Source organism: Ambystoma mexicanum, chromosome 12, assembly GCF_040938575.1.
Source record: "Ambystoma mexicanum isolate Mex_15411 chromosome 12, UKY_AmexF1_1, whole genome shotgun sequence".
NCBI classification, from domain to species: domain Eukaryota; kingdom Metazoa; phylum Chordata; class Amphibia; order Caudata; family Ambystomatidae; genus Ambystoma; species Ambystoma mexicanum.
In genome coordinates this window covers 908,466,510-908,478,976 of record NC_090936.1, presented here as the reverse complement: position 1 = coordinate 908,478,976, position 12,467 = coordinate 908,466,510, and positions in this window count along the sequence as shown.

The window sequence follows — 12,467 nt, the reverse complement described above, 5'->3', positions numbered from 1 at the left end:
TATAAATAACCTATCATATCATATAATAAAATAGTGGACACAAAATCTAAAAGTATGTTAGATCGCCTGTTGGAATAACATTACATGGGCACTGAACAGTTTATTTCGGTGTCAAAAAATTCCTGCCATCATGCGTAATGATTAGTGACAATAAACGGCTTGCCCTGAAAAGGTACAAAACTCTCCTCTTGCGTTTGCTGGTGAACCAGTGTACATAGGTTATATTAAGCCCACTACAGCCATAATCATTGTATTTGATAACAGACTGTTTCTTGGACTCTACTCTTACATGTAATTCCCTTCTACGGACCAAAATGTTTTGCCAAACCAGGAATAAATCATCCCTGGAAATGCTTGCAGGAGTGACAGAAAGACTCAGAAGGCCAATACTTCTGAATCTTTTTTCCAGATTATTCAACAAGGAGATATTCCTTACAGTGTATGAGATCCACAGATCCTTTAATATATCTTGTGCTAGGAGACTTTTGGGTCGAGGCCATAGTCTTATTCAAAATAGCCGGGGCTTCAGGCCTATCCAAACCTACCAATCTGGATTCAGACCCAGATGCAGCATTGAGACAGTAACCATACAGGTGGTCGGCTACACCCTAAACATCCTTAATGATGGCCACCTCTGCCTCCTGGTTCTACTTAATCTCTCGGCAGCTTTAGGCACAGTAGACCACCAGTCGCTTATGGACACCCTACATTGGTGCATAGGGATCATCAACCTTGTACTACGCTGGATCAAGTGCTACCTCGCCAACCACAAGCAGTTTGTTCAGATGGTCTCCTCTAGATCGCCAATGCTACCCATCACCCGTGGAGTCCTGTAAGGTTCCATCCTCTCCCTAGTGATATTCACTCTATACATGGAGCCGCTGGGAGCCCTCATAGCCACACACAACATCCACATCCACCAATGGACTGATGACACAAAGCTATACCTCAAGATCGACTCCATCAAGGACCTCCGAATGCCTAAAAAACTACACCTCACCAACAACACCGAATACCCAGACATAAAGACCTGGCTATCAATCATGAACTCTGAGGGCTTCACACCCAAACTTGCATCCTGCGCCAAGTCCCCCAAGCTCCACATCGACACACACCACTCCTTTGAGACAAACATAGCTAAGAAAACTCAGACAGATTGTTATCAGCTCTCTCTCTGTGAACATTCAAGCCCTTCCTCCCTCTGGACAGCTTTAGATCCACTGTTCAAGCACTGGTCCTATCGCACCTGGATGGGGGCAATGCATCTCTCGAAGGCCTCCCTTGAGCCCCTGAGAAGTGTCCTACACACGGCTGCCTGCCTCAACCTCCCCACTCCTCCCAGCTGACCTCTTCTCAGCCCCCCTCTTTATCCTATCCCGGCTGTATATCTGTTCTCGTTTTACCACTGAAAAGTGTTCCATTATGCATCTGTAATGATATACACCTCTGTAAAGCAATCAGTTATGTATCTGTATTGATGTACACCTCTATAAAGTGCAATGTTACTTCTTGAAGCTAGGTATGCACTCAATAAATACAATAATAATAATAATAATAATGATAATAACAATATTAATAAAAAGTAGTCATATATATAGTCAGCCTAAGTTCTTGGTGGAGCAAATGGGTTGAGGTGTGTTAGGCAGAATCACCTGCAGTACCCTTTGGGAACACTACAGGCAATTAGGACTACAAGTGTAAGCACAATTTCACCTTTGGTACAAGTCTCTACTACACAGTAAAGCGGTAGCTATGGCTGAGCAGCCAGACTTATCTTAAGAGTTTAAGTGAGCAGTAGAACAAGTTACGCAAAGGACCAACTAATACAGTGGTTCAAACAAACACTTACTCAAGGTTTCTTGGTAAAAGAATATCCATTTATTTACTCAGTCAGTTAGAAAACATTACACTAGCATAAGCAGCTCAATAACACACACTAATGCACCACAAAAATCCAACCGGTAAGTAAATGAACAAGTTTAGCTCCTGTGAAGTGTGAGCAAAATGGCACTTCAGATACTTATTAAAGGGATAAAAAGACAAGGTTATAAGAATAGACAGCCCAAATACATTCATAGGGAGGGCAAAGGGTTTCAGTTAAATACAACCAGCAGTTCTTCTCATAGGCCTGGGCCAAAGACAATGGTTCAGAGTCTTTGTATAGTTTAGCACAGTTCTGGTAGAGAACGTTTAAGTCTTTGCCACGGAGTTTCGAAGAATTTGGCTAAGCGAAAAGTTTGACAAATGTTTAGGGAAGGACAAGCCTTTGAAGTTGAGGAAAGTTTCACGCACTTTCTTGATGGCCAAAAATAGTTCTGGACCCCGTTTGCACAGTACCTTGTCAATGAAGAAAGCTGTAGCTGAGGCAGTTATTCCTGGCAGTTCGAGCAGATCTCGCTGTTCCTGGGTGTCATTCATGGGGACAAGAAGGAGGACGTTGAGAGGTTCCTGCAAAAGCTGTAGCAAGACATCGGTTTAAGGTGTGAGCGCCTTAAAGTCCATGAGCTGGTTTCCTTCCCTCTGGCTATCCGGTTTTCAACAGAACTCTGATGAAAATACCGATCTGATACGGACGGTGTCCAGGTGGTTTACGGGTTGGTTGTTCCCACCAAACTCAAGGGAAGAAGTTAACCTTGAAGTGTTTCTCTGTCGATTGGAGTTTCAGGCAATTTGGACCTGCAGCAGGGCTTCACCAGTCGTCCAGGAGCTGCAGCAGTCCTCTTCCTTCAGCTAAACTTTGGTCCTTTCGTTCCATTGGTTGACTCTGAATTCCAAGTCCCAGAGACCATCGTTTTAACAGTTTTCCCCATTCATTCCAGTCTGGCTGTCACTCACACAGCGGGGTGCCTGTCCTTGCCGGACAGTCAGCCGGCCAATCACACCAGAGTGCATTCAGGTCTCCTAGGAGACTTAGCACAGGGAGTTTTGGGCACCTCCCTCATATCCTGTCCACCCCAGACACACAGGCGCCAGAGGTGGGCTTCCGCACTGAAGCCTGCCAAAGGCCAATGAACAAAGGGACCAAACCTGGTTTGGTGCGAAGAGGGAAACACAAGAAAGCCTTTTCCCAAAAGAAATGGCAAAAACAGATGACCAGAGTGTGTTTTGTTTTTTTTTTGAAAATTGAATTTTTATTAAGGTTTTGTGATTATAACATAGGCAATTCAATAGTACAATTGGCTGAATAAGTGAACATGAACAATCACAACTTTTATGTCCCCCCTTTCCCTCCCACTCCCTCCCCACCACCCACTGCCTCCCCCCTCCCTCTCCCACACTATGGCACGATAATAAATAATAATAACCACGGGGTTCAACACGTTATCTTCACAAAGACATATCAGTCTGTCCCTTCACACTCGGGGGAGGTTTATTTTAGACAGAAACATTCGAGTCTTATGCCGATCTTCCATATTTATCAAAGAAGGGAAGCAACAGGCCCTCAATATTGGACCTAGATTCGTCTATCAAATGAGTTAAGTATTCCATGTCATAGATTGCTCGTACCTTAGAGACCCACTCTCTCTCTCCTGGGGGTTGAGGCAATTTCCACTTTTGAGCCCAACAACACCTTGCCGCTACGAACATCACATGCAGCATGTGGTCATGTTTCACCATTGGTCCCCCTTCCACTTCAATGCCGAACAACACCAACAAGGGGGACCAGGTCCTTTCCATCCCGTCTACCTCTTTAATCCAGGAAAGGACCTCATTCCAAAATGTTTGTACCACACTACACTTCCACCACATATGTATGTAGTCCCCTTTTTCAGTGTGACATTTCCAACAGTGTGGATCGTAGCCCCTTCTCATCTTGGCTATCCTCTACGGGGGATAGTGCCACCTGTGGATGAGCTTAAGGGCCTGGTGGCGGTATTGGGGTGCAGCCGTGGAACGATTGGCCTGTCTACATATCTTGGTCCATCTCTTTTCGGTGATGGGAGTGCCCAGATCTTTCTCCCATTGTACTTGGAAGGATGAGGGTTCCCGTGGGGTGGTAAACAATAAAAAGCTGTACAGCCGTGATATTACCCCTTTGGTCCCTTTGTGTGTGATAAGAAACTTCTCAAAGTCTGTTAGATCACGCCTAAGGGTATCTCCCCACCTGCTATCAGTGAGGGCCCCTTTGAGTTGTAGGTAACGAAAGGGGGAGAGATTGGGGAGACCCAAGGCCTACTGCAGATCCCCTAATGATATAAACACCCCTCCCAACCATAGTTGTCCAGCTCTACAAAGGCCCGCCTCGTACCATTGTTGGAAGGCTAGGGGCTCATTGATTCCCTCCCAGAGCGGGGGAGCCCATTTGCAGCTCAGGGGCGAAGGCCACGTTTTGAGCCACCAAAGGTAGCCCCCTTCCCTCCATATTGTCCATAACACTCCCAGTACTGGATGGTTCAAAACTCTCCTCAGGATACTCGCCCTGGGAACCCACAACCATTCATCTAGTGTGACCGGGGAAAACAGCAAGTTATCCAGGCCCACCCACTGCTTCTTTGGGCCCATCACCAAGTGATCCACCAGGATTCGCAGCTGCGATGCCTTATAGTAGGTGTCTAAGTCTGGGAAGTTAACTCCGCCCTCGTCCTTGGGTCTTACTAAGGTGTCATAGGCAATTCTATGGTATTTTCCCGCCCAGAGGTAGCGGAGAAGGGTCCGCTTGATCTCTAGGAGGAAGGGCTTTGGTATCTGGGTTGGGAGCATTTGGAATAAGTATAGAAATTTGGGGAGGACCACCATCTTTATGGAATTAAGGCGTGCCATCCATGAGAGGCCGGATTTTGCCCAGCGTTCAAGGTCTCGTCTGATCGCTGACCAAAGAGGGGGGTAATTCACCTTGAAGAGGTCCGCAGGTCTGTTTGAATTTGAATCCCCAGGTGACAAAATCCCCCGGGTTGTTTACAAAATGGGAGATCATCGGCAAAGAGGGTAACTTTATAGTTGGTATCTCCCATTTTAATGCCCTGGATCTTATCGTTTCCTCTGATGGCTACGGCCCAGGGTTCCATCACTAGCGCGTATATGAGGGGGGATAGCGGGCACCCCTGCCTTGTACCCCTTCCCAGTGGAAGGGCTTCAGACTCGCTTCCATTAACTACCACTTTTGCAGAGGGATGAGAGTATAGAGCCGAAATCCATCCTCGCCATTTAGGTCCCATCCCTAGGGATGACATGACCTCCTCCATAAAGGCCCAGCTCATCCTATCGAACACCTTCTCTGCGTCTAGGGACAGGAGAAGAGCACCTTCCATTCTGACTCCTCTTGAGCTCAATATATGCAGTGTTTTACGCATGCTATCTGCCCCCTGTCTGTCCAACACAAAGCCGATCTGATCGGGGTGGATTAGTCTGGGAAGGCATTTTTCTAGGCATGTTGCCAGGATCCTAGTAAAGATCTTTGCATCCATGTTCAAAAGTGAGATGGGTCTGTACGAACCGCACTCCACCGGATCTTTGCCTGGCTTAGGAATCACTGTGATCATGGCCTGCAGGAATGTCGGTGGGATGGGTTCCGAGGTTCTGATTTGATTAAAGAGTTTGGTCAGCGGTTTTATTAGTACCGATTGGTATTGTTTGTTAAAATTGGCTGTGTAGCCATCTACCCCGGTGTCTTGCCTACCTTCCGTTTTTTGATAGCCCCCTCCACCTCTTCCTCCGTTATGTCCCTTTCCAGGGCCTCCCTCTTGGGGTCTGTAAGCCTGGGCAGGGGATGGTCTTCAAGATATCTCTGAATATCTTCTGATGATTTGTCCTTTTGTTTGGCATAAAGCTCTTTGTAAAAACTTGCAAAAGATTCAGCTATATATTTAGTTGAGGTCTGGATGTTGCCTGTCCCATCTTTAACCCACTCTATCCGCCTAGCAGCTCTGCTTCCCCTCAGCCTATGGGCCAAGAAAGTTCCCACCCTATCCCCCCTCTCGTAATATCGCTGTTTTGTGTATCTCATTTTCTTTACCACTTCACCCATTAGGAGTGTGTGCAGGGCCTGTCTCTTTTCTCTCATTTCACCCAGGAGTTTTTCTCGGTCTATGTTGCCACTAGTGAGCTGTGCCCTCATCTCCCATAGTTCCCCGCGGAGTTTAGATTCTATTAGCGCCCTCTCCCTTTTCTTATTGGTGCCTTCTGCGATAAGGAGACCCCTGAACGTGGCCTTTGCCGCCTCCCAGACAGTGGCCATCTGGACCTCCCCAGTGTCATTAATTTCAAAAAAGGCTTCCATTTCCTTCCGTAGGAATTCCCTAAACACTTGGTCCCTCATTAGAGTGTCATTACAGCGCCACCTGTATGACTTTGGGGCATCCTGCAGTCACCAGTCCATGGTTAGAAGTTCATGGTCTGACCAAGTCACTGATTCAACCATGGGGCTACCGACCTCTCCGCCTCCCTCTTCCGATATCAAAAGTAGATTAATTCTGGTATATGTTTGATGAGGAGGGGAGAAGAACGTGTAGCCTCCCCCCGGGGTCTGCCAGCATTTCCGCCATACATCCACACAGTAGTATTCCCGTAACAGGTCCCTCATAGCTAGGTTATCTTTTGTGGGGGCTTTCGGCCCTACCCCCCTGGCAGACCACCAGTCCAGTCGGGGGTCGGCGATAAGATTGAAATCCCCACCCAAAATCTTAGCGCCTTCTGCCCATTCATCCATGACTCTAAGGACCTTACGAATAAACTTAATTTGACCAACATTGGGCGCGTACAAGGTAGCAAATGTGGCACGCATACCCTGGGACCAGCCCTTGATCCCCAGAAATCTACCCCCAAAGCCCCTTTTGGTTTCAATGTCGGTAAGGTGCAATGATTTGCCCAGGATGATACCTACCCCCTCCTTCTTTGAGGATTTGTGTGAGGCCCAGAAATTGCTACCTATTTCTTTTCCCTTTATCGTTGACTCTGCCCCCCTCCTGTAGTGAGTTCCTTGTATGAAAAGGACTGTCAATTTGTGTTTACGGAACATGTTGCTAGTAAGGGACCGCTTGCTTTGTGAGTTTAGGCCCTTAACATTGAGTGAACCAATCCGTCCCTCAGCCATAATCAATATTGTCTTTGCCCCTTAAAGTTTCCGTGGGTTCCCCCCGTGTCATTCGCGTGTTTGAGCCCCAGTCCCATGGTGTGGTGTCCCTGTTTCCCTTGACCCTCCCCCCTCCCTTCCCCTGATCCCCGTTTCCCTTACCCGTTTCGTGAGGCGTTCGTCTCCGTCGCCCAACATACATCGGAGTTGGTAAGACGAACCACCAGGGCCGCTACCCAGGCCCCAGGATGATGAACAATGTGGAACACATCCTCCGTTACTTTTACTAAAGGACTTTTTCCCCCCCAAAACTTTGGTTAGGATTCAGGCCTCCATCTAGGGTCCCCAATTCGGTTCCCCCCCCCATCATCAGCAGACTGGGTTGCATCCCATATATTGCAAGTCCCATCATACATTAACTTTTGGGAACAAGGCCGGGGGGGTGCACCCCAACCTCAGGGGCCAAACCCATAGAGCCTCCAGAGAGGGCAATCCCTCTCCGATGAACCCCGCGCCAGGCTTCAGGCTTTCTGTAACAAAACCCAAACTTAAACCTAGCCAACAGAGGCTGCTTCAACAGTTAACATACGGTTACCACCAGCCCGGGGGGGGCCACTGAGGACCATGCAAACAATTGCGCTGTGAAAATGGTCATCGACTTTCTTCACCATTCCCCCACCCCCTCCTCACGATCCCGCTGGCCCACCATGGCCTGCAGAGGGGTGTCTGGTTTTCTGAAATTTTCGCGTGTCTTTCACTTTATGTTTTCCCTGGTTTGTGCCAGGGCCCCGCTAGTCCGGGTTGGGTCCATGTCTGTCCCAGACTGTGTCCCCGAGGTTTCTGGTGGGGTTCCAACAAGCTCATTGGTGGCCCTCAGGATGTTTTCTTCCGTCACCAGTTGGTGACTCTCCCCTTGCCATTCGAACGCCAGATAGAATGGGTGGCCCCAGCGGTATCTGATTCCCTTTTCCTGCAGCCATCTGGTGATTGCTCCACACTTTTTCCGCATTTGCAGTGTGAGAGCAGACAGGTCCTGATAGATTGCCACCCTGGAGTTGTCATATTGTATGTTCTTTAGAGTCCTCGCCCTTTCCAGTATTCTCGCCTTGTCCCTATAATAGTGGAACCGTGCCAGGACTGAGCGTGGGCCCCTACCACCTCCACCAGCTCGATGGACCCTGACGATCAGGACGGTCTCCCCAGAGTCAGTCCCCAGTACAATCCTGAAAATTTCCTGTACCTTACTCTCAAGGCCGGCCTGGGTTTCACCTTCCATCTCGGTCAAGCCAAAAATCCGCAAGTTGCTTCTCCGTTCCTCATTTTCCATATCGTCCACCTTGAGACGAAGTTCATTCTCCTGTCTCTGCATCTCCCTGAACTTCATCTCCATCTGTGTCTCTAGAAGGTCCGTGGATGCCTGATTGTTCTCCAGCCCCTCCATTCGGTCCTCAAGTGTGGAGACTTTGGTGGTGAGGTCAGCTAACTTGGCCCCCATATCCGTTCTCATGCCCCTGATTTTGTCCAAGATTATTTGAATGTTGTTCTGCATAGTGTTCATATCAGGGGGCGATGTGGAAGAGGCACTGGTATCCATTGTTCACTCCTCAGGTGCGTATTGGAATTTTGCTAGGGCTGTTTTCCAACTCATGGGGTGTTATCACCTTCTCTTTTAGTGTGCTAGAGGTGGCCCGGGCGTCCTCCCGCGTCGGCCCAGGCCTACACGAAGTCTTTTGCCGGCTCTGTGATGCAGAGGGGCTCATGAGGAGAAGGGGGCCCAGGCCGGCACGATTAGTTGCCGGAAGGGGGGGGACACAGCAACACCCCGTCGGTGCCTGAATGTCCGATGCCCGGATCCGTCACCGGCCGTCCCGCGATATGGTCGCTGCTCACTCCTATGGACCCACCTCTGAGGCCGCGCGGATCGCAGGGATCAGGGTGTATGCCGTCTAAGTCCTCGAGGGGCTCCCTGGATCTCCGCCGAGGCTGCCGGAAGCTCCCCGGAGTCCGAGGTCAAATCGCTGGCTGCGGCTCGGGGATCACCCGCTGTAAGGCGGTGCACCGTGTCCTCCATTTGTTCGTGGCATCGGCCTGGTGGGGGGGAGGGGCGCAGCTGCTCCGAGTCCAATATCTCCAGTTCTGGTGCACCCTCAGAGTTCGGGAGGGTGTCGCTGGGATCCTTAAAAGTTCCTGTGGCTATTTTTCCAGGTTTGAGGAGGATAGTGTTCCTTTTTCTTTTGTTACTGCGCTGTTATCCCGGGGCCATGCGGGGAGCAGATAGTTCAGGCAGCCATCTTGCCTGCGCCCCCTGGTGGCCTTCCCAGTGTGTTTTTACAGATAGGTCTTTGGCGCCATATTGAAAAACATGGCTGACCCGAGTTTTAGCTACCGTTGTTAGCGGTCGGGAAAAATCACAGTAGTTGATCTAAACCACTGTCACCAGCCATTTAAAGTAGGAAAAGGTAACATTTTACTGTTAGATGAGTGTTTTGACTCAGGGGAAGCAAAGCAACCCCTCCAGCACTCTATAGGAAGATATTGTGTGCTGGGTCAGTAAATTTGGTCTGTCAGTGCTATTTGCCAACAGCCTGAAATGAGATCAAATGTACTGAGGTACTTGGCTGAACCAAGTTTATCCACCAGTTCATCTGTTCTTGGTAAAGGGTGGACATCAGTCTTGGTGACTGTATTAAAAGCTCTATAGTCCACACAGAATCTCAAACCCTTGGATCCTGTCTTTGGTACTAGAACAACTGGACTAGACCATGGACTGGTAGACAGCTCTATTACCTCGAGATCAAGCATCTTGTTGACCTCCTCCTTTATGTGGGATTTTACATGATCTGACATCCTGTAACCTCTGCTTTCAACAGGTAAACTGTCACCAGTATGCATATCATGCTGGGCCCAAGGGGTCAAGCTTGGTGATAGTGAAAACAGGGAGGCAAACTGATTTATCAGAAATTTGCATTTCTCTTGTTGTTCAGGTGTCAAATTAGAAGAGAGATTAACTTCTTCTATTCTCTCATCTAAAGGCTGGCCTCCGAGTAGGTTAGGTAGAGGTTCACTCTTCTCCTCCTCTTGGGCTGAAGCTAGAGCAATAAGCCTTTAAACGGTTGGTGTGAAAGACTCTGGGACCCTCCTTAGGATTGCCTAAGTCCACCAGATAGTTGACCTCTCAAAGTTCACCCACAACCTTGGAGGGTCCTATCCACTTGTCCTTTAAGGCCCTCTGCCTTGTAGGTACCATAACTAAAACTTGCTGGTCTTGAGTAAACTCACCCATGTTGGCCTTGTGGTCATTCCAATGTTTGACCAGAGCCTGACCTGCTTTTAAGTATCTGATGCTTCTGCCATCATGTGTGACATTCTCCTCTGGAGACCTATCACATTGTCAGTGACTATCACTGGCTTGGGGAAGGAACACTCTCCAACACTTCCTTAATCAGGGCCAAGGGGCCTCTGACTGGATGTCCATAAAGAAGTTCAAAGGGACTAAATCCAACTCCCTCCTGAGGGACTTCTCCATTTTCAAATAGAAGGCATGGAAGTAGAAGGTCCCACTTTCTTCGAAGGGGTTCCTCTAAAGCACCTATAATGTTCTTCCTTGTACGGTTGAACCTCTCCACCTATCCATTTATCTGAAGATGGTAGGCAGTTGAGAACTTGTAAGTTTTTCCACATGGCCTGCATGTAGTGGGACATAAAATTGGATCCCCTGTCATAGATAACATCCTTAGGAAAACCTACCCTGGTAAAAATACCAAGTAGGGCTTTAGCCACAGCCTGAGCTGTAACAGTCCTCATAGGTATGGCTTTAGGATACCTAGTAGCATGGTCTACTACAACCAGGATAAACATGTTTCCTGAAGATGTGGGAGGATCTAAGGGACCAACAATGTTGATTCCCACCCTCTCAAAAGGAACTGCCACCACTGGGAGAGGCACCAAGGGTGCCACATTCTTGGTTCCACTCTTGCCAGAGATTTGGCAATCCTACGGAATGTATCTACATCAGACCACTATGTAGGCCAGTAGAAATATAAAGAGAGCCTTTCCTTGGTCTTCTTAAAGCTTAAGTGACCAGCCAAAGGTATCTCATGGGCTAACTGTAGGAAATGGAGTCTGCTTTCAAGAGGCACTACAAGTCTTCTGTAGTCCCCTGGGATAGACTCAGTCGGTTCACTGTAGAAGAGGCCATCTTCCCACTAAAACCTATGCTTTCCTGGCTCTTGCCCATCCAGCTGAGAATGAAAGACCAAAGAAATATCGAGGCTTAGTACCACAAATGAAATACGCCAATCACGGGTTGAAAAGATACAAGTATCTTTTATTACTGTACAGTTACGAAGGAAACCACAAAAAGATAGCTATCTGGCTCCCAACACCTTGCAGTGTGTACCAGCAGACACAGTGAGGGGTGAGAGTGCTGGACATCTAAACACAGACATATTTATACCATTTTACAGTATTGTCCAGCCTCTCTCCAAGCTAATAATTCACTGGCTAGAGTTCGTGCCTAGTTCATATGACAAATGTTACAATATTATACAAAGGATTAAACAAGTTTACATGTCCATGAAATCACAATGATGCTGTTGGTTCTCAGATCCACTGTAAGCCTTATTCCACGAATCGCTACAATGCAGTTCAGCCAGAACACACAATCTTAGTTTGTTTTCCATTGTCTCTTTGAGCATACAAGGATGAGGCTTGTGAGCGCAGACAACACTTGAATGGCAGTTCATATGAAGCACAAGGTTTCTTTGCTTTAGTCAAACAGTCTGCTCCCGGTCAGCCTAAACATTAACGGAAACTCAAAGGTCATTCGGCTCGACTGCAAATTGAAAACACAATCCACCATTTTAGAACATGGAACAAGAGTTGAAATCAAAATGGCGGATGCTTCTTAAAATGGCGGCGAAGTTAACAAAAATCAGTTTTCTGTGTAACGCGAATGGGCTTAGGCCAATATTCACAATAAGGAGGTATTATATGATTACGGTTTAACAAACCCTCCTTTTGGCCTAAGCCATGAGCATTACTCAACCATTGGCCTTACTCAAAAAACGATGCCCCAATGTCCGTACATCCTGAATCACATTCTTCAGAAATATCAATCGCCATTAGATCCTTGATAGTGATATCTTCATTACAAAAACATTAGTCATTTTCTCGGTGCATGTATTTTTGGTCCTAATGTACCCACAGTTTTTGCACAACATTCCCCTAACATCGAGCATATGGCAGGAAGACATTGTATGCAACAACAACAGAACAATAGAACACCAAGGATTACTACTAAGACTGCAAAGAGCTTCCATCCCCATGAACGTAGAAAGTCCCAGAACCAAGCACTAAGATGCCACTTTCCCTCAGGAACATGTACTTCCGTACTTAGGACATGCAGATTTTGTATCGCCTTTAACATGGTAGGGGAGGAGTCAGGCACGAAAACACA